The sequence below is a fragment of the Miniopterus natalensis genome, chromosome 10 (genome assembly GCF_054644295.1).
Source record: "Miniopterus natalensis isolate mMinNat1 chromosome 10, mMinNat1.hap1, whole genome shotgun sequence".
NCBI lineage: Eukaryota > Metazoa > Chordata > Mammalia > Chiroptera > Miniopteridae > Miniopterus > Miniopterus natalensis.
The window spans coordinates 74,723,503-74,745,097 of NC_142090.1; the positions used below are offsets into that span (position 1 = coordinate 74,723,503).

The 21,595-nt window shown below is 44.4% G+C and overlaps 1 long non-coding RNA gene across 1 annotated transcript; it reads left to right on the forward strand.

The window, feature by feature from the left end:
- Positions 1 to 592: 592 nt before the first annotated feature.
- On the forward strand, positions 593 to 4,854 carry LOC107540287 (uncharacterized). Its single transcript, XR_001603479.2, has 4 exons — positions 593 to 1,287; positions 1,983 to 2,129; positions 4,059 to 4,210; positions 4,362 to 4,854. It is a non-coding gene; the product is annotated as an uncharacterized LOC107540287 (long non-coding RNA).
- Positions 4,855 to 21,595: the final 16,741 nt, after the last annotated feature.

Consider the following 21,595-nt stretch of genomic DNA (forward strand, 5'->3'; position numbering starts at 1 on the left):
AACAAAAGCAATTACAGAAAAGTGCAAATTTAACGTGTGACATTTAACATTTTGCCGTGGCAGGCAGCCTCCACTTAAATGGGGCCTTTCTGTGGAACAACAGGAGCCAAAAGGCCTTGTGTCGTGGAGTAATGTAAGACACAATCTGGGCTGCAAACGCACAATGAATCGGGAAGGATTTATGTAATTAATTGACCAGTCTTAACCTGTTATCGTGATGTAAGGAATTTGGAACTCATTAATTTGGGCTCTGACAGATTTCATATTAGAGCTGGCAAATATGGATTGAGCCTCATTCTTGCAGCAGCTGGAATTTCCATGACAGTAAGGATTAGTGAGGAAGACCTATTGCTGGAGTCAAACTGCCTCTTTGTAATCAGTAGCCCTGCTCTGCATTAAAGGCATAATGAAAAAAAGAAAAGAGAAAAAGGGAGGAGGCTATTACCTGGCTGAAGGAATGGAGGGGGCCCGTGCTCCCTCGGCTGGTGCGCGTGGAGCGCAAGCCTTTGCGGCTGAATGAAAACATTCATTTCGGTCACAAAGTTAGGCGGCTTCTCAAACACCTGGAGGGAGTGGGAAGGGAAGGGGCTCAGGGTCAGCTTGGGTATTGTTGTCAACGTTCAAAGGGATTAAAAGACGGAGCCTTTGAGTTTCCTCTTTGTGAGCCCAGAGATTGTATGAAGAAGGAAACAGAAGTCTTATGAGGGGCAAATGGCATTTCTTGTAATGTCATAGCTACAAATGAGCAATTCAGAGCCTTGAAGGAGAGGCTGGCTTTCTCCGGAGCCACTCACTGTCCCAGGGTCAGAGCTCCTCTGTGGACCCCCGGATTCCAGAACTCACATAATGAGCGTTTCATCAATAATCTAATCTGTGTCCTCTTAGCCGTGTGTGATGGTCAATGACTCACCCATTGGGAAATGTCTAGCTTCTTCTCTGAGATTCTAAAAAAGCCTAGTCAAAATCTAACTTTCACTCCCCCCACTTGACAATCAGAAAATTGCTAGGTTGAAAAAAAAGATGAAACTAAATGCTTTTTCTTTTCCTTCCTTTTATAATAGGTTCCCCCCACTGCTGCGCCATGCGATAAGGTTAATATAACAGCTGCCATAAGGATCATTAATACACGCAGATAAGCGAAGTTGCATGTTTAAAACACTTTCAGGGTATCATTTGCCTCCCCCTGCTGATAAAGAAGGCTTTGGTAACAAATGCAGGATACAGGCACGGAACATTTAGCTTTCCAGACGGAGAGCCCGACTGACCTCTCCTAATATGTTATTACTCGTAAGTACTCTTCAGAGTTGGGGACTGACCACTCTTGAAATATGTTTTTTACTTTGTATATTACCTTTTAAAAAATTCCAAAGAAGCACAACTTAAATTTTAATATAACAAATATTGTTACAATACAAATCTTTGCAAAAACAAAAAAGATTTCCAGCTCTCTGGGGGGAGGATTAGACATTTCCATACCCTCCCTTTTATTGTTGTCTTGATTCCAACCAAATTCCAAAGTAAAGATTTTTTTATTTTTATTTTTTTAGTTAGTGACAATGGGATTTGATCTAGCAATGAAGGACTTGGTACAAAGATTTGTTTTGTGATTATCTTGTTAACGAGTGATTTCTTGAGCTGGGGTTCCATTTGAATGAATGCATGAAGATAAACACTAGAAATTGCATCGGTATATTAATGTGATCCTTCACATTGAGAGCAAAAAGAGTGCTGGTAGTTGCTCTTGGTATTATTATTTTAGTGGGAAGGCTGTGAAGATAAACAATCTATATCAGCAAGACTTGGATAACTAGTATAAACCATGACAAGGGCGATTAATAGTGCATATAAACACGCTTCAAATTTGTATACACCATCTCAGCTCGCACCTAGGGATTTCTTTGTATTTTTTAAAAGGGTAATTTTTAAGTTGACAATTACAAAGGTTATCAACTCATGTGCTGTGTGTACTGTTTATATATCAGAGCTATGGACTGGACATATTGAAGTGTGATTTCCTGGAGAGAGTGTTGACTGGAAGGAAGTCTGGTACATTGGTTCTGGCTCTGTGCCTAGCGCAGACCCAAAGGCAGCTCCCACCCTCCCCTGACTGCAGTTTCCTCATCAGTATGGTAAGAAGCTTGAATACAGAATGTCTTTACAGGTGTTAATAAGTGTTACTAAAAAAAGGGAGGTCGGGTAGAGGCTTTCATGGTCAATAACATTTTAGACACATTGAGTTAAACAAAGTTTAACATTACTTTTTCTGCAGGACTTCTCAGTGCCTTTCATATGTTAATGTAGACCGAGTCCTTAATTGTGTGTGTGTGGGGGGGAGGTTGCTGTATGCAGTTTTCTTAAACTGATTAGAAGAAGAGAATCTAAAACTCTATGATCTTTCGGATTTATAATACTTTGGATTCCTTCCCAGAATGATTAAGGGACACTTGCATTCACCTCAGGTGTCCTTGAGGCCAGGGTTCAAGGGAAGGTGTGGATATCACTAAGAGAGAAGGCCTCCCCTTCAGAGACCAGGTTCTATAGGAGGCAGGGAGGATGGTGCTAAGTTTAAACCTGTTTCACTGCTTACAAGATGAGTGGCCTGGAGCACACCCCTCTCCCTGCTGGAGTTTGTTTCTTCATTGACACCCTGAGGGCAGGGGTGAGGTGGTAATGAAATCACAGTGCGTTCCCTCTGCTTGGGAGGGTCTTTTCCTTTCCCCTTCCCAATGCCTTCTTGCTTGACTAATTCCCTTTAGCTATTCAGACTGATGAAGTGTCTCCCGTGAGATGATGCCACTCTGACCACACCCACCATAAGTCAGGTGCCCTTTCATAGTGTTTCTGGAGCAGGACCCACCTATGTCCCCATGTACCTTATGGCACCATTCATCCCCCTGCATGGTTGGTCACCTGTCTGTCCCCCTCCACAGGGAGTACCCCTGGAGGGTGAGGACTGCATTTCATCTCTGACTCCCCCCACACCCCACCCAGCTCCAGCCCACAGTTTAATATGGAGCACATTCTAGAGTTGATGAATTACTGTCATAAGGTAGACAAAAGGCTTGCAGACCCTTCTTAAAGTCCCTTTCCTGTGGCACAACCAGCAAAAGTAGCAGAAGAGCTTAGAGAGAATGGCAGTAGGCAATTCAGAGGTGTTTGTCTCCTTGAACTTGGAAGCTTCGGTTGTCCTGAGGGTGACTGAGGGCGCTCTGTTTCAGTGCCGCATTTCCCATTCCTCTTTGGCGGTAGACCTTGAAATGGTAATATAATTGTCCATTCATGAAGTCTACATGGCAGTCAGAAATCTTTGCTCGAGATTATGCTTTACACTGATCAAAGAGACCACTCATTAAAATATTGTGGTGTAGTGTTTCTTTTGATCAACTTGTTTCTGATAAGAGACTGTGCCTAGTGCAGTGTTTTTATAGTAGAGTGACATTCAATAATTGGTGGATGATTAAGTTGAAACATTTGACTATATGGACAGGTTTCTCCAAACATATGTTGCTATGTCACAGAACCCCATGCAAACCTGAAACCCAGTCTGACTTTTAAAAAGTAGTTAAAGAGTAATTTAAAGCTTTACTAAAATCTCCTAAAAAACACCAAAAGAGTCTAATTTTAACCCCCCAAACTTTCTTAGGGTTCTTTTCTGAATCAAGTTTGTCCATTGCTATGTTAAATAGTAGACCTCCAAACTCAGAAGTGACATTTTTGTAAGGATTTTGACAGTGAGTTGTACTGTGAGCAATTTAATTTAAGGTTGTCTTGGTGCAGTCTAGGTATTTGTGTAGCCTGTAGTTCAGCCTGACTTCTAGAGGAACAAAAAAAGTAACAATAAGAAACATTTGTCGAGTTCTAATACCAGCAGACTTTTAAAAAGTGAAAAATAAAGGAATGTTGAAGGCAGGTGAGATGATACTGTCTGTTGGCGTAAAGGAGACAGTTTGTAATAGAATGTAAGCAAATAGGGAGCTGAAATTCCATGGGGAACACTGTAACAAAGAGACCCCAAAAGGCAATGGCTCAAGTGCGTGAGAAGTCAACTTCTCTTTCAGGAACTCTCGAAGGCAGATGGACAAGCCCTGCTCCAGGAAGTCACTCAGGGACCCAGGCTGGTGGACTGGCTCTCCCATCCTCAGCATGTGCTTTCCAGATTGTCATTCCCTATGTCCAGCCTGTAAGGAGAAAGGAGGGAGCACAACTTGGGGTGAGCACCATTTCATTTATTTTTCAATAGAAAGTCTCAAACATACACAAATGTAGGGATAACGTAGTATAATACATCCCCATGTGCCCATCACTCAATTTAAAGTTACCTTCACCTGGCCAAACCTGTCTCATTTATATCCCCCACCAAGGCCCTCCTTATTCTAAGTCAGAGTTCGGACCTCTTTAAGAAGACCTCTGGAAGTTGCACACGTTGCTCCATCACTTGGTAGGAACTTAGTCGCGTGGCCACATCTGCAAGCAAGGCTGGGCAAAGTCTCTAGCTGGATGGCTGTGTCCAGGAGGGAGGAGAGAATGCCACATTTGAGATGGTAGGATTTGAGGGGGTCCTCGAGAAAGGCCATGGAGATGGAAATTAAATCACTCAGGTAGACTAAGGACATTTCTACACTGCAGGGAAACCCAGTGATGACAACCGCATAATGATACCTTGTGAAAGGCTGCATGAGTCTCATGCACTTGAATTTTCAGCGAATGCAACATTTGCTGAACAAAAACAGAATAGCTAAATGAAGTGCTTAGAGGGCCAACACAGAATCGTGCTCTCTTTCTAACCCGTGTAAAATTAGCTGAGAGAATGGTTTTAGAGGAGAGTCAATATATGTAGACATTATGAAGATAACTTACCTGTTGGGACCCTGTCTTTTAAAGTGTTAAAAGGTGTGTGTTTGAAACTTTGTGTATTTTCATGTAACAAAAAGATAGATGCCACAGAACTTAAAATGAGCAAAAGAAGAACTAATTTAAGCTAGTTTAATGAATTCATTTATGTGAAGAAACATTTATTGAGCATGTACTATATTCAGAGGATTGTCTTGGGTTCTGCAGGGGATACAATGATAACAAACAGTCCTTTTTCTCAGGGGTCCTCAAGCCGGGGGCAGCTACACATGAAAACAGCCAACCCTGGTACAAGACAGAATGAATAACTAGGTGCCATGGTTGAGGGTAGTGGCCATCCATTGGTTTACTGCCCACTGTCCATTCTTCTCCGGCAAATCTCTTGCTTTTCCTCGGGGGCCAGCCCTCTTCATTCTCAGTTTTCAGTGGAGCTGATTCAGTCTTCATGCCCAGAGGGGGCTATAACTTTTGAGTTACGGGCAATCAGAGCAATGGTATTTTCCTGGTTCAGGTGATTGGTTCAGGAGTGGGCCGAACACCTGAGCATTGGGTTTTTTACCTGTAAAATGGGTATAATGCTGACTCTACCTCACAGCATATTTTTGAGGAGAAACTGTATTACTCTGAGAAAGGTATACATATCGGTGAATTATTACCGATTTGCATGGAGTAGAATAAATGTAGAGAGTAAATATATACAAAGAAAGTCATGAAAATTTCCATAAGCATTATGATTTGGGAAAAATGGATTTCAAGACAAAACAAAATACATGATGATTCTTGCTGCCGTTTTCAAACTCTATGCATATTCGCTTGAAAGTGAGCAGTTTGTATTTATGAATTGGAATTTGGGGCATTTTCTTCATCATGCCTGTTTCTGGTTTTCCATGTCCCTCCCTGCCCAGGCTGTTCATGCGAATATACAACTGTGATGCCAAGAGGCGACATTTCAGTCCTCTGACAATCCTGCTGGAGAGCTGCTTATAACTATTCCCCCCCTCCCCCCTCCCCCCTCCCCTGGCCTCCCCCTCCCAGGGCATCTTGTTTTCACCCTCTGCACAGCTCCTGTCTTCCTAGAGAAACCAATGCTTATATTTATGCGTTTGCCTTTCCTGTAGTAGTAGGCTTTGAGTTAGATTCAGTCCCAGTGGCTGAAAGTTCGGCGTTTTCTGAATATTTTCCTTCAAAACCACAACATGCCTGGAGCCTGGAAGCGGAGGGCTGACCAGGCTTCGGTTGCGGGCTGTAGACGGGAGGCGGGCAGGAATCTGCAAGCATTTGCATATATACAATCGGCCGGCTGCTGTTTGCGGCCCTGCCTGCTCTCCTCTGCCCCCGGTTCTCTTTGTGCAGCGAGCCACTGATACAAATACAGATAATGAAATTTTCTGATGCCAGCCCGAGAGGCCGACGCACCTTCTGGAGGGTACCTGGGGAAAATGCTAGGTTCTCCTGCTCCCGTTGCCTTGTCCAGGCGAGGAAATGAAGAAGGGAAAGTAATTACAGGCCTTGTCTTTGCAGGTAGAGTGAGTGGCACTGACAGGATTTCTTTCCAGAGAATCTTGTAGAGATGCTCTTTTCTTGTTAAGACCAATAGGTGTTTGCCTGGAAATAGAGTTTACTTATTAAAATGTGTGTTCAGCAGATGGGTGCTGTCCACGGGAGGCAGGACAAGCTCAGTCCTTGTGCTTGTGACAGAGTGGGCCCAGGGCAGGCAAAATTCACCCGCAGGATTGAGGCGTTTCCCAGGGGAGCCGAGGCAGAGCAGGGCCTGGGGGCTGTGGTGACGGGAATCTGCCCCTGGAAGCGTGACCGGTCCCCAGGCTGCGCACTCAGGAGCAGCCCTCTGCCTAAGCAGAAGCGGCAGTGTGCTGGGCAACTGGAGATGGTGGCCCAGTGGCCCTGATTAGGTGACAGTGACATCAGGAATGCCCAGCTTGCCTGACTCCAGAATATTTCCTATTAGCTATTAGAAAGTTCCCTGGAGAGAAAAAAGCTGAAAATCAACTTTAATTGGAAACTTTTTAGGGTAACAAACATTGTCTTATACCTCTCCCTGCCGTGGAGCAGAAGTTAATACTCTGACAAGCAAGCAACTAAAATTAAGCCCAGGGTTTCTTAACCAAGCAGTCAAATGAATAAACAATGAGGTTTTAATTGTCAGTGTGCTATGTAGTTGCATGTCTACTCTTTACTTTTTTAAGTAAATTTTTAAAAAATATGTTTTTATTGATTCTTTTCAGAGAGGAAGGGAGAGAGAGAGAAACATCGATGAGAGAGAAACATCAACTGGCCCCCTCCTGCACGCCCCCTACTGGGGATTGAGCCCACAACCTGGGCATGTGCCCCCATGGAGGGAGGGGGTTCGAACCCAGACCTCTTGGTGCCTGGGAGGGCACTCAACCAACTGAGCCACACTGGCCAGGCTCTTTACTTCCTTATAAATAATCTTTGATTTTTACCTATCATTGATTTTTTATCATATATCATGTAATCAGTCCCAATTCTGTTTGTCTGAACAGGTCTCTAAACAACCCGAGTTTGAGTTGACAGCTTGTGTGAAAAGAACAAACATTTGCTTTTTATTTCATGTAAATATGTGCATGCTGTCAGAGGAGACTGGCTTAAAGAGGCTGGGATTTTGTCTTTCATCACTCACTAAGGGACAGCTAATCTATATCAGAAATAATTTGAGATGTGGAGCTGCAGTGTGGAAAATACAGACCTCCCACTGGTTGCAATGACATTAGTAGGGAAAAAAAAGTAGCTGAAAAAGATTATGAAATGTTTATTTTGCCATGCAGCCTAAAATGCATTGGGAATAGAATAAAAAAGAGAGAAATGGTTTAGAAGACTGTTTAGTGGTGTTCTAACACTTTCAATAGATGTATGTGAAATAACTTTACATTAGAACAGCGTTAAGTAAAAAACAGTGATAGCATTATTTTAGATAAAGTGGACTCATTTTTGAAACTCATTAAAGAACTCATTGGGCAATAGCTGGGTTCTTTGCTTTTTTTTTAAATAATATTTTTTTAATTGATTTTAGAGAGAGAAGAAGGGAGAGGGAATGAGAGATAGAAATATCAATGATGAGAGTGTCATTGATCGGCTGCCTCCTGCACACCCCGGACTGGGGATGGAGCCCGCAACCCAGGCATGGCCCTGACCGGGAATCGAACCCCAATCTCCTGGATCCTAGGTCAATGCTCAACCACTGAGCCACACCAGCCCAGCATCTTTGCTCTTTTTCAATTCTTCCTTGGCTTAGCCTTTGGAGCCCATGATGAGGTAGGTAGGGGTGCACTGTTATAGCTGCAGTTTGGGGGCAAAGAGTGAGTGGAGGAATATTTCTCTTAAAAATGAGAACAGTGTCCTCCTCATGGTGCTGCTGGACATCCAGCGGCGTGTGAAATCCATTTGCAGGTGTAATGGGTACCGAGCTGAATCTGAAATATGCATCATGCGCCGTATTGCTCTGTTTGGACGCGTGCCGCCCGCCACTCCGGGGCCTGCGCCCAGTGTCCCCTGGGACTCGCTTCCCTCTCAGGACGCCTGCCCCGAGCTCCCCCACCCGCCCGACTGTTGTCCCCGCTCCCTTCGCTGTGAACAATGAAGAATTCACTGCGGGTGCCAGCGTGCGCCTTCTGTAACACACTCTGACACAGAAGGAGAATTTTAATAAGCCCTCCAAAGGGTCTGGGGCCGGTTTTAGAGGCAAGGTTTCCTACAAAGGAAACGCCTGGAAACTCCCGAGAGAAAGCTGTTGGAAACACCCCCGGTGAGGGGAACCGGTGTCGTCCCGTTTTATTGTCTACCTGTCACCACAGCCGTCCCTGATTCTGACAGGCTGCTCTTTCCTCCTGTAGCCGGTGCTGCTTAATGTCATTTTCTTGGTCGAATGTCTTTATTTCTGACTTGTTACGAACCATTAACTAGTTTCCAGTTTTCAGTGTCCTGGCTACTTTTGACTAGTAAGTCATTTGGCATAACAAGGTTTCCCTTGATCTTCTTGCTAAAGAAAATCTCTACGTGAAATGATCCATCTTCCTATTTTCATGACTCCTGGCAGATAGGAGGCCTGTCATCGGATGAGAGGCGTGTTTCCTGAGAGCATATTCCAGCTCACATAATAGAACACGACAGGCAACTGGGTCACCATGAGGCTGCAAGGCTTCGAGTCATTTAAAAGAGCAGAGCATTTTACAGATATACCAACTTGCGGCGGTTTCACATAAACATACTATGTGTTTAATTAGATTTCCTGGATGAAATGTTTTCAAACATAAAAATTTTTTGAACCTATTTTGAAAAGCATCCAGCCGTTTAATAGTTGTCAATCTTTAATAACACACTTTTAAGGGCAGTTACTTGTAGCATTGTTAAAATGAAGACTGGCTGCTTTGGACATTGAGGTTAAAAATAATATATTCAGACATGTGGCCTGATGACATGTTGCTAAACCATTAGAAGCAACTTAGACTTTAGTTTGCTTTTTTTGCATAAAGCTACTCACACATGAAATGAATGTAACTAAAACTTAGACAGCCTTTTCCTAGATTACTCTACAGTATTCAAGGTTTAAAAATATACTTTAAGAAAGCACTTAAATGTTATGAGCAAATCTATTAATGAAATATTATACTGTTTAAATCCTTAGTAGGAATATTTATGAATTCTTGCCTAATTAATGGATTAAGGAGTTTTAAAAAAATCAGTTACTGACCTAGCAATTCTACCACTAGAACTATCGTGGGGAAATCTGTCTTAGTAAAATAGTTGAGCAGGTACACAGCATATACGTCCAGTGTGTGCAGCATTGTTTTTTAATTGTGAAAAATCTGAAATGGCTTAACAATCTATTAATGATGGAATAGATAAATGAGCTATGGTGTGTACCTCTCTATAAAATGGAAGACTGTATTGCTGTTTAAAAAATGAGCTACAAATGTATGTGCTGATATGGGGAACATCTTCGACATATTGTTGAGTGAAAAAAGCAAACAGTATATAGGGTGCTCTACTGTTTTTGAGGATAGAAGGAACTCTCTTTTCCCACCTCCTCTGTCTCTGTATAAGCATAGAACAGTCTGGAAGGATACACACCAGCCAACCTCTGGGTGTGAAGGGAAAACAAGAAGAAAGGCCTAATCATTTGTCCACATTGTTTGAATTTAGGTCCTCAGATGTTTATAGACAATATGAGCTCCCTTGACAATATGATTAAATAATTTAAAAAGGAAATCTCATGCCACGGAAAGTGTAGGATAAAATGAGGTAAATGTAGCTACCTGAAATGGCTCACAAAGAAGCCTGGCTTCCTTCCCCTCGTCAGCTCTGACGCTTAGAGCATGTGTGTCTCGTGTGTCTTAACAGCAGACCCCCAAAGTCTGGGTGCACTTGCTGTCAAGCCGAGTCTCTGTCAGCCCAGGCGGCGGAGGGGTCTTCAGTTGGTTTCTTGGTGCTGTATTTCAAGTCAGCTCATAAATTATTAATAGTACATGTGTAGGTCAGAGACACACTAACCCTGACAATCATCCCATAATATTCTCTCTTTAGCATTAGAAGAGAAGAGACGGGAGTGATCAATATGCACCATCAGAGGTACATTTCACATAGATACGGTATATGCACTTAGAAAAAAAAGACTCAGGTCTTTACAAAAACCTGTCAGCCTGGCATTAATCTTGTATTATGAATAATGTGGCTATCTATGAATCTTTAATATTTTCTAAATGACGAAATTGTATGGTATGCTCTACCAAAGCAAATTTGATAGAATGTGAGAATAGTTTGATCAATGAAGATGTTGATGTACTTGAATAAAAAAATTTAAACCTAGCTCATGAAAGCAGAAAAAGGAACAGCTACACTTTGACCTCGGGGTACATTTTCAGCCCTAGTAAGTTTAATTCTAGCATGAGCCATAAGGCCTCGAAATTATTCTTTAAGTTATAAAACAATTGTTTGGTTGAAACCATTACCTCACTAGACAAGAAGCTCTGGTAATATACTACCAGCTACCAATATGCTGGCTCCCAGCTTGTACTAAAAACCATATTTGAAAATTCCTAACAAACACACAGATTAATGTTTCATATAGAAGACATAGCAGTGCTTGAGCACGATCACAAAGCCAATGGCTTATTGGAAAGACTGTTATATTCATTTTTCCCCCATGAAGTAATTCAGGAATAATTTGCTCCAGGTTTTAATTTTCAGTGAAAGTAAGAAAAGTAGATGGAGAACTTTGCTTAGGAAATGTGCCTAATGAAGAAATTTTAATCAGTGCTTGTTGAACTGAAGATGAAAATATAGTTTGTTTCTACAGATTTGAGGAGAATTAACATGTATCTGATTGTTAATATTTGATTCTTGTTTAATTATTTATGATATCAAGGAATGAATCTGTCAAGTAAATAATGAAATGCGTACATGCGGCATATGTAATTAGGTTAGGTGCATAAATCCAAAATGTTCACTTTATAGTTGTCAGTGTAAAATTTATTAAGAATGGGCAATGGTAAGAGAAGAAAATTCTTAACACGGTCTACCTCATTAGTGCGCATTATGCGATTGTTGGTCAGAGAAGAAGGGCGAGAGGAGGAGGAGGGGACAGCAGGCTTCATTTTCTTAGTTGTGCTTCGATTATTTAAAAATATTAGTGAATTGGAGCACACTTCCCCTTTTCCTGTCTAGAAATGTATGATTTGAACCATGAGCGGTGGGTTTGCGTGAATGCTGCAAGTTGGAAGAATTCCATGTTGAGAAAATACAGGCCCCAGGGTTTCTAAACCTAAACAATTGTTTAATGGAGAAAATTCAGCTAAGGTTGGGGAAGGAAAATCCTACTTTTGGGATTGAACTGTTAGATTCTATTCTTAAAATTTGGCTTTGAATTCTCCAATGGTGAAAAGATGGCAAGTGATGCGTTATCCACTGAACTCTTCCGTTTCCCCCTTTGTTCACTAGCTGGTGGGGTGCAGGAGAGGGGCTCCTTGTTCAGCTCATTCCTGCACCCTCGGTTTGCCTGGGCTGCTGAGAAATGTCATGAAATGGATTTGAGGAGAAATACCTGTGAGTGGGCCCTGATGGGACATACTGGTGGCTGGGATCTCTGGATCTGATGGGCTGGAGGTCAGAGGACACGCTCTCTGCCCCTGAAGATATCGTATGAAACCTGCCCCTGCAGGGAATGGCTGAGTGGGTGCCACCAACTCCATAGTAAGGAATTTGACTGATAACCTGATTAGATTTAGTTCTGTCCTTAATGTTAATCATTCATAGCATTGCACGGCATAAAGGGCAATCAACCAGAAAACAAGAAAATGAGATCCCACACTACCACTAACTAGCCTGGAAACTTCGAGAAAGTTTTCTGAATCGTAGGGCCTCACTCTTTTCACTTATCAAATTGGAGGGCTGTCATTCTGGCTCAATGGTCTGATTCACAGAGATGGCTGAAGTACATCAGATTTTGTGCACGCAAGTCCATGAGCTTCTTGAAAAAAAGAGGGGAGAGAGGTAGTACTTTCATAGGAACATTCATCATCTGACAGGTCTTGTTATAGAGGCAGTTACACATTTATTAGAAGATAGAAGATATAATCACAAAAGGAAGTCCATGTATTATGTTAGTAAATGATATGAATCTAGCTCTAGCCACCCCTTAAGAACTTTCCGCCTCCCATATATAAAAGTTAAAAGAGAACTGGAAGTCCTGTTTAGGATAGGGAAGTGACATCACAAAACATAGAGTGCGTGTTGCAACTTCCCTACCTGCCTTGATTAAAAGAGGGGAATGGTTATTTAATAATTTTGCCCTCAAAAGCTTCGGTGATTTACAGGTTTTCAAAAGGGTAATATGCTGATGGCGAATAATCCAATGATCAACTTATTTGCTAAATCAAAGGAATTATTTGCTATTCTCCTGACCTTAATTCTCAGGTGTTTACAAACTAAAGAATTTAGGACAGAAATGGCTAAGTTCAGTCCAGCATTAATATTGTTAAGGGAAACCCCTAGGTAGAATCCATTCTGTGGCTAGTTATTTAGGAAAAAAAGCAAACATGATTTTACTACCCAGGAAGAAATTTACTAGTTGAACTCAGCCAATCAATTCACTATTGACTAAAGCCATATATACCATTTTTTGGGAAAATGTATTTTGTGGAAAGAACCAATACAAGAATAATCTAAATGCGACTGTTTTTGACTTCCAAATGATAAACTATCTTAAGTTGCAGAGAGATACTTTTAGTTCCCTTCTTTCTTGGGAATCACTCCTTTTCCCCTCAAATCCATATCCTTGAGAAAAATACATTATTATTATTATTTTTAAAAATATTTTTTTATTGATTTCAGAGAGAGGGAGAGAGAGAGAGAGAGAAACATCAATGATGAGAGTCATTGATCGGCTGCCTCCTGCATGCCCCCTACTGGGGATCAAGCCCGAAACCTGGGCATGTGCCCTGACCGGGAATCGAACCCCGATCTCCTGGATCATAGGCTGATGATGCTTAACCCTGAGCCACACCAGCCATGTGAGAAAAGTAAATTATTTTTTAAAGCCAGTTAGTTTTGGGATGGTTTGTATGCAGAAACCAATGACTGGGAGACTGGCTAAAATTCACCTTTCGTTTTGATATTGCCTTTCCTATCCGCCGCCTTTCTCCAGCCCCCAGTATAATCTAGGGTAAATCCTGACTTAATGTCATCATCTCATCTCCCTTGCCAGTAAAAATTTAGAGATAGGCATGTGACCCCGTTCTGGCTGATGAAAAATGAGAAAAGATCTTTGGATGGGTCTTCTGGTATAATTTCCCCACTCTTAAGAAGAAATTTAAGGTAAGAACAGTCCCACTCTTTTGTCTGGACTCTTCATGTCTTCATGTGATGCCAGGAACAATGGCTGCCATTTCGAGACCTTGAGGAGAGTTAACTAAGGACAAGGTCAACAAGCTGAGGATGGAAAAATAGAAGAACCTGGGTCCTTGACAATATTAAACATTATTGAGCCATTGAATTAACCTCAGCACCTGCTACCTTGAGACTTCTTCAGGAGATACATTTTTCTTGTTGTGTAAGCAAGTAGAGACCAAGTTTTCTATGATTTACATCAAAATTATCTTAACAAAAACAAGAGGTGTAAGAAGCCTTATTTTTATCACATCTAAGAGAACAGCTCACCTTCAATTGGGAGTGAGGTGTATACATTCTGCTGATAATATTTATCACTCATTTTACTTGTTTGCATGAGAATAGTTAAATCCTCTGCTATTTGGACATGTGCATTATTTTAAGAATACTGGGTGTAATATTACTCAATATCACTGAGAACAAATACTAGGTAACTCAATATTTTGTGTCACTAAATGTGAGGAATGAGAAAGGCTTCTTGTAAGAGGTGGTATTTAATCGGGACCTGGAAGGATCAGCGGTATGTGAATAGTTGGAGATGGGGTCAAGGGCATTCTAGAGACTTTGAAGTGTAACTGTGTTTTGATGGTATACAATGGTAGATAGATAAGGCTGGAGCTGGTTAGGTACAGATGGTGGAGTGTCTGAATGTCTTGCTGAGCAGTTTTGGCTTCCTTTCTGAGAAACAATAGAGATATTTGTGCAGGTCACCACTCATTGATTCTGGATGAATTGTTAAAGCATATAGTATGCATTTTATAGACATTTTTGCATACTTTAATGAAAAATGTGCATGATTTTAATGACACAATAAAAATCCAATTTACATTCTAATTTGGATTGTACGTTTTAAAGTGACTGGTTAAGTAGCCATTGTTTTCCAAAACGTTCAAAACCAGATGCAAGTTCTCTATAGAGACTTTGGAGGCCGGAAGACAACATATGGAATTCAGGCAAGCTCAGACACTGGGGTGTTGGTGGGCACAGCAGTTGGATTGGGGGTCTGATGCCCTGGGAGGGGAAAAGTGCCTTGCTTGTTTCTACAAAGAGATGTCTCGATGGCAAAGGGAGTTGGGGAAAGCTGCTTAGAGCCTTGAGACTGAATGAGGTTGGAGGTGAGTGTCCAGAACAAGAAGCTGGAAGTGTGAGGTCCCATTTTACGTGCCTGGGAGCTGACCCACTTTTGTCATTTTACTGATGGAGAAAGGGAAACACAGAAGGAAAGAGATATGAGCAAATTTCTGGAGTTTTTCATTCGCTTAATGCTTTATGTTTCCTCTCCTATCAAAAGGGAATTCACCTAAATAAACAGGCGGCATCATGACTTCCCTGCCTTAGAGATGGGCTAGAAGGAGACCTGCCTGAACTTCAGCCCTCTCACTAAGACAACTAAATCCTGCAACTCTAGCTACTCAAAGAGCAGCTCTGCTGGCTGGCTACCCCATGGTTACCAGGCAGCGAACACCATCAAACCACACACAGTGCCAGGATACCACCCAGCAGGAGTGGGAATCCCTTCTGTGTCCTTTTTTAGAGCAAGGAAGCAGTTCCCAGGACCCCCAGCAGATGTCCCCTTCCTTTTGTTGGCCAGCACTGGTCACATGCTCTTTCTGAACCAAGCCCTGGACAAAAGAAGGGGTTGATCAGACAGATTTAGACTATTTAGGATTCACCCTCTGCCCCGGGGGAGAGGAAGGAATGGCCCTGGGAGGTGGGGTGGGTGGGCGAAGGGAGGGGGCGTGGGACAGCAGTGTCAGCTGCAAAGAAATACTGCAGAGGGGTGGAGAGCGCCGGCTCCGGAGGGAGGCAGGCCGCTTTCCCACCCCAGCGCCCCCTTCCCAGCCGGGTTGCCCGGAGTCCCTTGCAGGGCTTCCCTACGCCTCGGTTTCCAGGAGAGCAGTAGGGTCGTGGCAAAAAGAGCCGAGGTCGAGCAGTTGGCATAATGTTTTGTGCATGGCGAGCCCTCAGTAGATGTTCACTATTATTGCTGCTGCTGCTATTAATAAGCTACCCAGCCCCGGTCCTCGAGGAGCTCCTGAGCCCACGCGTAGTAACCGGAGCGGCCACAGCGGGAGGCGGCGTCCTCCGGGGAGCGCGGCTGCCCCCTGCGGGAGGGGAGGCCCTGGAGCGGCTTGTCCTTTGCGCGGGACCTGCCCGGGTTCCCAGGAGGACCGCGCGGCTCCGGCGGGGGTTCGGGGGGGGGGGGGGGCTCTGCCGCCGCACCGTCCTGTGGCCGGGGGCGCGGGGAGCACCGCCCTCGCCGTTGCTCGAAAGGCGCAAGGGGGCGCTGGGGACGCGCTCACCCTAATCGGCCGCAGGGGCGCGGCGGTCGGGGCCCAGCGCGGGTTCAGTTATGAATCCTACCCGCGGGGTGCGCAATTTCCCCGGCATTTCCACGCGTGGATTAGGCGACGGCTAAGAGCCCGGGCATTTGCTTAACATGCACGTGCAAATCTTAGTGGATCCGCAGTGCTCAGCCTCCCCCCGCATTTCTTTCTCCAAACCGGGGTGCGCTGGGACCCTCAGACCCGGGGCGGGGCGGGCGGGTCCGGGTCCGGGGCGCGGCGCAGGGGCGCCGGCCGCAGGCAGGCAGGCAGCCGGGTCGCCGAGCCATTTGCATCCGCCCGCAGTCATTTTTATACGCGGAGGTAATGAAGTTGTCAGCGGCGCCCCGAGTGTGGCGGAGCCTGATTCTCCCGCAGAGCCGCCGCTTCGCCCTGCCCCCCGCGCGGCCGCGAGGCCCCCGAGGAGCGCGCAGCGCCCCGCTCCTCCCCGCGGCCACCCGCGCTTTGTCTGCCCAGGCGCCCCGCGCCCCGGCCCCGCGCCCCGCGCCTGCCCTGCGCCTGTCCCGTCGCTCTCTTCCCTCCCTTTCTTCCCTCGAGCCTTTGTCTGTCTCCCTCCCCTCACACCCCCTCCCGCCTCGTGTGTCGCCGGGAAAGACTCAGCCCCAGGTCCCCCGGACCCTCCCCGGGCCGGCTGCCTGCACCCCACGCGCCCCAGCACAGCTGGGGAAGAGGTGGTGGCCGCGAGGCCACCCGCGGGCACTTCCCACTCAGCTCTCTTCGCTTCCCCCAGCAGCCCCTGATCTCCTCTCCAAGATCGCTTTGTCCTCAAGTGGTTTCCTCCCCTTTCTGAATGCCTGTTTGTGGTCATTTTTATGGTGACAAAACCCAAACGCAGCTGCCCACTCGGGGCTAAGAAAAGGCTGTTGGCAGGTTCAGCGCGGGCAGGGACATGAGGTGGAAAGCCACGCACGCACCTGCCTTGAGATGGTAGGTGACGGAGGACAGCCGGCTTGGAAGCTGCGGGGGACGCATTTTCTGACGCCTCTGTAGCTGTGCGGTCCACTGGCAGCCACTGGCCGCAACTGAGCGCCCGAAATGCGGCCCAAACCCTTCCTGAGACGGGCCAGAAGCGGAAAGTACAGACTGGGTTGTGGAGACTCCATGTGACAGAAAGGGTGGAAGCTGTCTCATTAATTATTTTAAAGTATTGATTGGCCATTGAAGCGATATTTTGGGTATGTTGGGGGAAAAAAATATGATTAAAATCTATTAAGTGTGATTCTTTCTACCTTTTAAAAAATGTGGCTACAAAGAACATTTCAAATGATATGTGGCTTACACTCCGATTCTGTTGGATGGTGCTGGTCTAGAAGCTTAAGACGCAAGGAGCTTTTCTCTAACCCTCTCACCTTACCTTGCAGGTGCTTTGGAACAGGGCAGGGAGAGAGAGAAGATTCTCGCGTGTTAAGCATCAAACGCCCCAGAACATAATGAGGAGATAATTGGGGTTATATTGAAAACCTTGACAACACTGAGTCGAAGCAGCTTCGGTTGCACGAACTGGCTGGTCCTTTCCCTTTGTTCACTGTAAGGAAAGACACACGCTCCCGCCAGTCGTGCAACAGTTCCATGGACCACCCGTCCGTGTGTGGAGTTGGGCCTCTAGGAGTGTTTTGTGTCTTTGAGGAGTTATTTGTCGCACACTAAACTTGCTGACATGCCATTTGGAAGAGTGACTACTGTGTATGCACTGTAACAACCATCTCATAGGTATTTTTGGTGTACATTGTTTCTTGGCTCGCCCAGGCTGTGGAGCAAGGGCTCCCGGAGTGTGCATCCACACAGTGCACTGCAAATGATCCAGGCACAGGGGAGTCCCGGGTGTGCATTGACTCCACACACGGCCACCGCTCCTGCAGGGCTTTTACGGCGAAGCTCGCCAATGATCCGTGCATTAAAGACTCCCTAAATACACATTGACACGATAGACTGGAGTTGTTTGGGCCTATCGTGGCAATGACCCGGGGATAATGGCAGTGTCTTATGCACTTTCATGGAGATTGGAGGGCTCCTGGTCCTAATGGCAGAACCAGAACTGCCCCAGTTAGGTCCCCTTGTGATTCCTGGTGCAGAGTGCACAAGTCTTTGACCTCCTGCATCATGACAGTGTGGCATTGCTGATATTTGTTGATGTTTTAACCCGTGATGTTTTAACGTGCTTTTCAATACCTGGACTTGGGGGGGGGTCCCATGCACTGATGGTTTCATGGATTAATAATAAGCTCAAGACCCAGGAAAGGCCATATTTAAAGTCAAAACTCATTTGGACAGAGTAAGTTGGGAGATGCGTATGAGCTTGAGAGAGTTAATATGGAACAATAACCTCATTCCTGAGAAAATCCAGTTGACTAACCTGAAATAGAAACCACAAGAAGGTGGTAAGGAGATGGAAGAATATTTTGGAAATCATAAAAGTAATATATTCAATGGTAAAATAATTCAAACACTGTAGAAGTGTATGAAATTAAATGTAAAATTCTCCCATCCCTCTTTTCTTCTATGCCACTGTTGTTATAATCTGTTAATATTTTTTGTATATCTTTTCAGTAATGTTTATACATATACAAATTTGTGTATCTTTTCTTCGTTCACACAAATGAGTTAATGCCAAACATCACTCTTCAATGCCTGGGATTTTGAGTTAATCATATATGGAACAACTTTCCTTTTCAGAATATTTACATCTGTTGTATCCTTTGTAATGATTGCGTGGAATTCCAAGGTAGGGATGTAAAAGTTTTAAAATTTATGCCATTTCAACCATTACTGCCATGAATAGCCTTATTAGATTGGCAGATTTGTGCCCCTATGTTTATAGGATTCATTTTTAGCAGTGGCAATGCTGGGACAAAAGGATGCCCATTTAAAGTGGTGATACATATTGCCAAGTTGATAACTAGACTGATTATACAACCTTACGCTCCAGCTAACAGTTGCTGTTTTCCCGCTCCGGCCAGCACAGCATTCCAGCACAGAGCACACTTGTGATGTGCGGGAGTGAGTTTTCCCACCAGGTTCTCTGCTCGGCTTTGTGGTGAGAGCCCAGCACCGGGGCCTGCGATAAATGCAGTGAAGTGGGGAAGTCGGACTGTAAAGTAGGAAGTCCTGTTAGTCATGATAAGAAATAATTGCTCCACAGCACATGCTGAGACCTGTTGAACTTCAGTTATAGCCCATCAATATGGGAAAACTGGAATTAGATCACGTTAACTCATCATTCAACAAACATTTGTTGGGAAGTTAAAACGACTTCTCCACTGGATAGTGAGCTCCTTGACTTTCACAGAATTATGGAATGGAGCCTGGCCTAATGTTGTCATTTTGTTATTCGCATTTTCAAATTTGGCCATTTTTTGTCCACCGTATCCCTGGCTGTACCTGAAGCTGGGGATTCTGACATCTAGTCTCTGTTCCCAGCAGCTCCACGTGGGAGAGAGACAGAGAGCTGTAAACCAGTTTGGAAATTCACATAGTACAGCAAAGTGAACAGTGAGCAGCTAACTGTGATGGAGTAAGAGTTTCCCCAAAGTTTGACGCCTGAGCTGGGCCTTGGAAGATGTTTAGGGAATGGTTTCCAGACCAGCAAGGAAGGACTGCTAGACAGAGGAAATCGCAATGGAAGGGGTGGAGCTTTGTGGGAATGCTGGTGTGAATGGCTCACAGGCGGGTGTGTCCAAAGAAGGGGATCACTGCCTACTTATGAGGAGGACTTGAGCTGGGTGTCCTGGAGCATAAAGGGAGTGAGGTACAAGGAAGGAGTGGGGCTCTCATTCGGGCTCTGCATCTGAATTGTAGTAGGACATTCGGAAGCCTTGGAAATCCTGTAGCTTTAAAGTGCCCCGTTTGTAAATTGAGATGTTTATTTAGGCTAGATCATGTCTAATATTTTTTTGTTGGCTCCAAAATTCTACAGCCTTGAGCTGCAGGACTTGAACTTGCCTGTAAAAACTTCATCTTCTGTTCTGTGTGCCAAGGAGCCCTGTGTGATATCTTGGGGTATTCCTTTAAGATGGTAGAAAATGGTGGTTAAAATTTGCTGGACTTGTTTGGCCGGCGTGGCTCAGTGGTTGAGCATTGACTTAGGATCCAGGAGATTGCAGTTCAGTTCCTGGTCAGGGCACATGCCTGGGTTGTGGGCTTGATCCCCAGTCGGGGGTGTGCAGGAGGCAGCTGATCAATGACTGTCTCTCATCATTGATGTTTCTATCTCTCCCTCTCCCTTCCTCTCTCTTTGAAATCAATAAAAATATATTTTTAAAAAATTGTTGGGCCTAACTCTTCTGGCCACTTACTGTGATTTCAAAAATGGCATATACTTTTTGGTGAGAGAGAGAGAGAGAGAGAGAGAGAGGGAGGGAGGGAGGGAGGGAGGGAGAGGGAGAGAAAGACTAATGAGAAAGACTAAACACAACAACAGCAAACAGTATAAATCTTTTGATAATTACTCTTCATATGCAATGAAATCCTATCTTCACTGAAAGTTGCAGACACTGCTTAAATGGTTTCACTGAAACAAACTGCAGAGTTGGATGTCAAGTGTCCTGTTTCTTGGGATTCACACACTGAATGAATTTCACTGGATTTGATAAGCATGCCATCCATGTCCTCATCTGTGGCCGAGGGAAACATTTTGACTGAGGCAATGTCTAAAGAGGCAGAGAACCCTGTGGCCTATTGATTAGAGACCTCCCTCCAAGCTGACACAAATACTCTTTGAGAATTATTACCCAGCCCATCTGACCCAAAAGAATGAGGAACTCGGATGAAGTCTGTGCTGACTTCCAGATGAACTTTCCGTAATTCCCCCAGTGTTTAGTCTCAGGGTTTTCAAAGTTGTATTTGAGGCTATCTAGAAGCAAACAAAGTAAACACAAGCAGCCTTCCCATAGGACAAAACACATGTCACAATAACATATTTTGTGTCAGTGACTTGCCTAAGATCAGAGGGTGAGGTGAAGGTCCTGAATTATTTAAAAAAAGATGTCTTGTCAACCCTATTGGTCACTGTCCAGGGTCTTGAATTTTATAAGTCAAAGCAAGAGGTCTGAGAGGCTCTGCTGAAACCTCACAGAGTCAAGCCTTCTGCCCCACATGCAGATATTGGGGATTTCCAAAAGAGCTTCCTCGGAGATTTTCTCATAAGTGGAATCCATGGAAACAATCTCCAAGAGGAGCTCCTGATGGAACCAAATTTGATATTTTCATTGGCATGAGCAAGGCCTGGGCAAATAACTTTCTAATTTTCTCAGAAATCAAACCACAACACAAGGTTGCTGAGAATATGAAGAGTGGGAATTCTTACTACTTGTGTGGGCAGGTGGCAATCCCAAATCATTGTCAGGATTTGGGGGACATGCACTCCTTGTTCAGACAGCAGAGTCTTTCATCAGTGATCCACTCCCAGATTCAAGGAGGAGAGTAAAGAATTTAGGGGAAGAATGGTGATTGTGAAAGAGTGTGTCCCTTAACTGGTCTGAGGT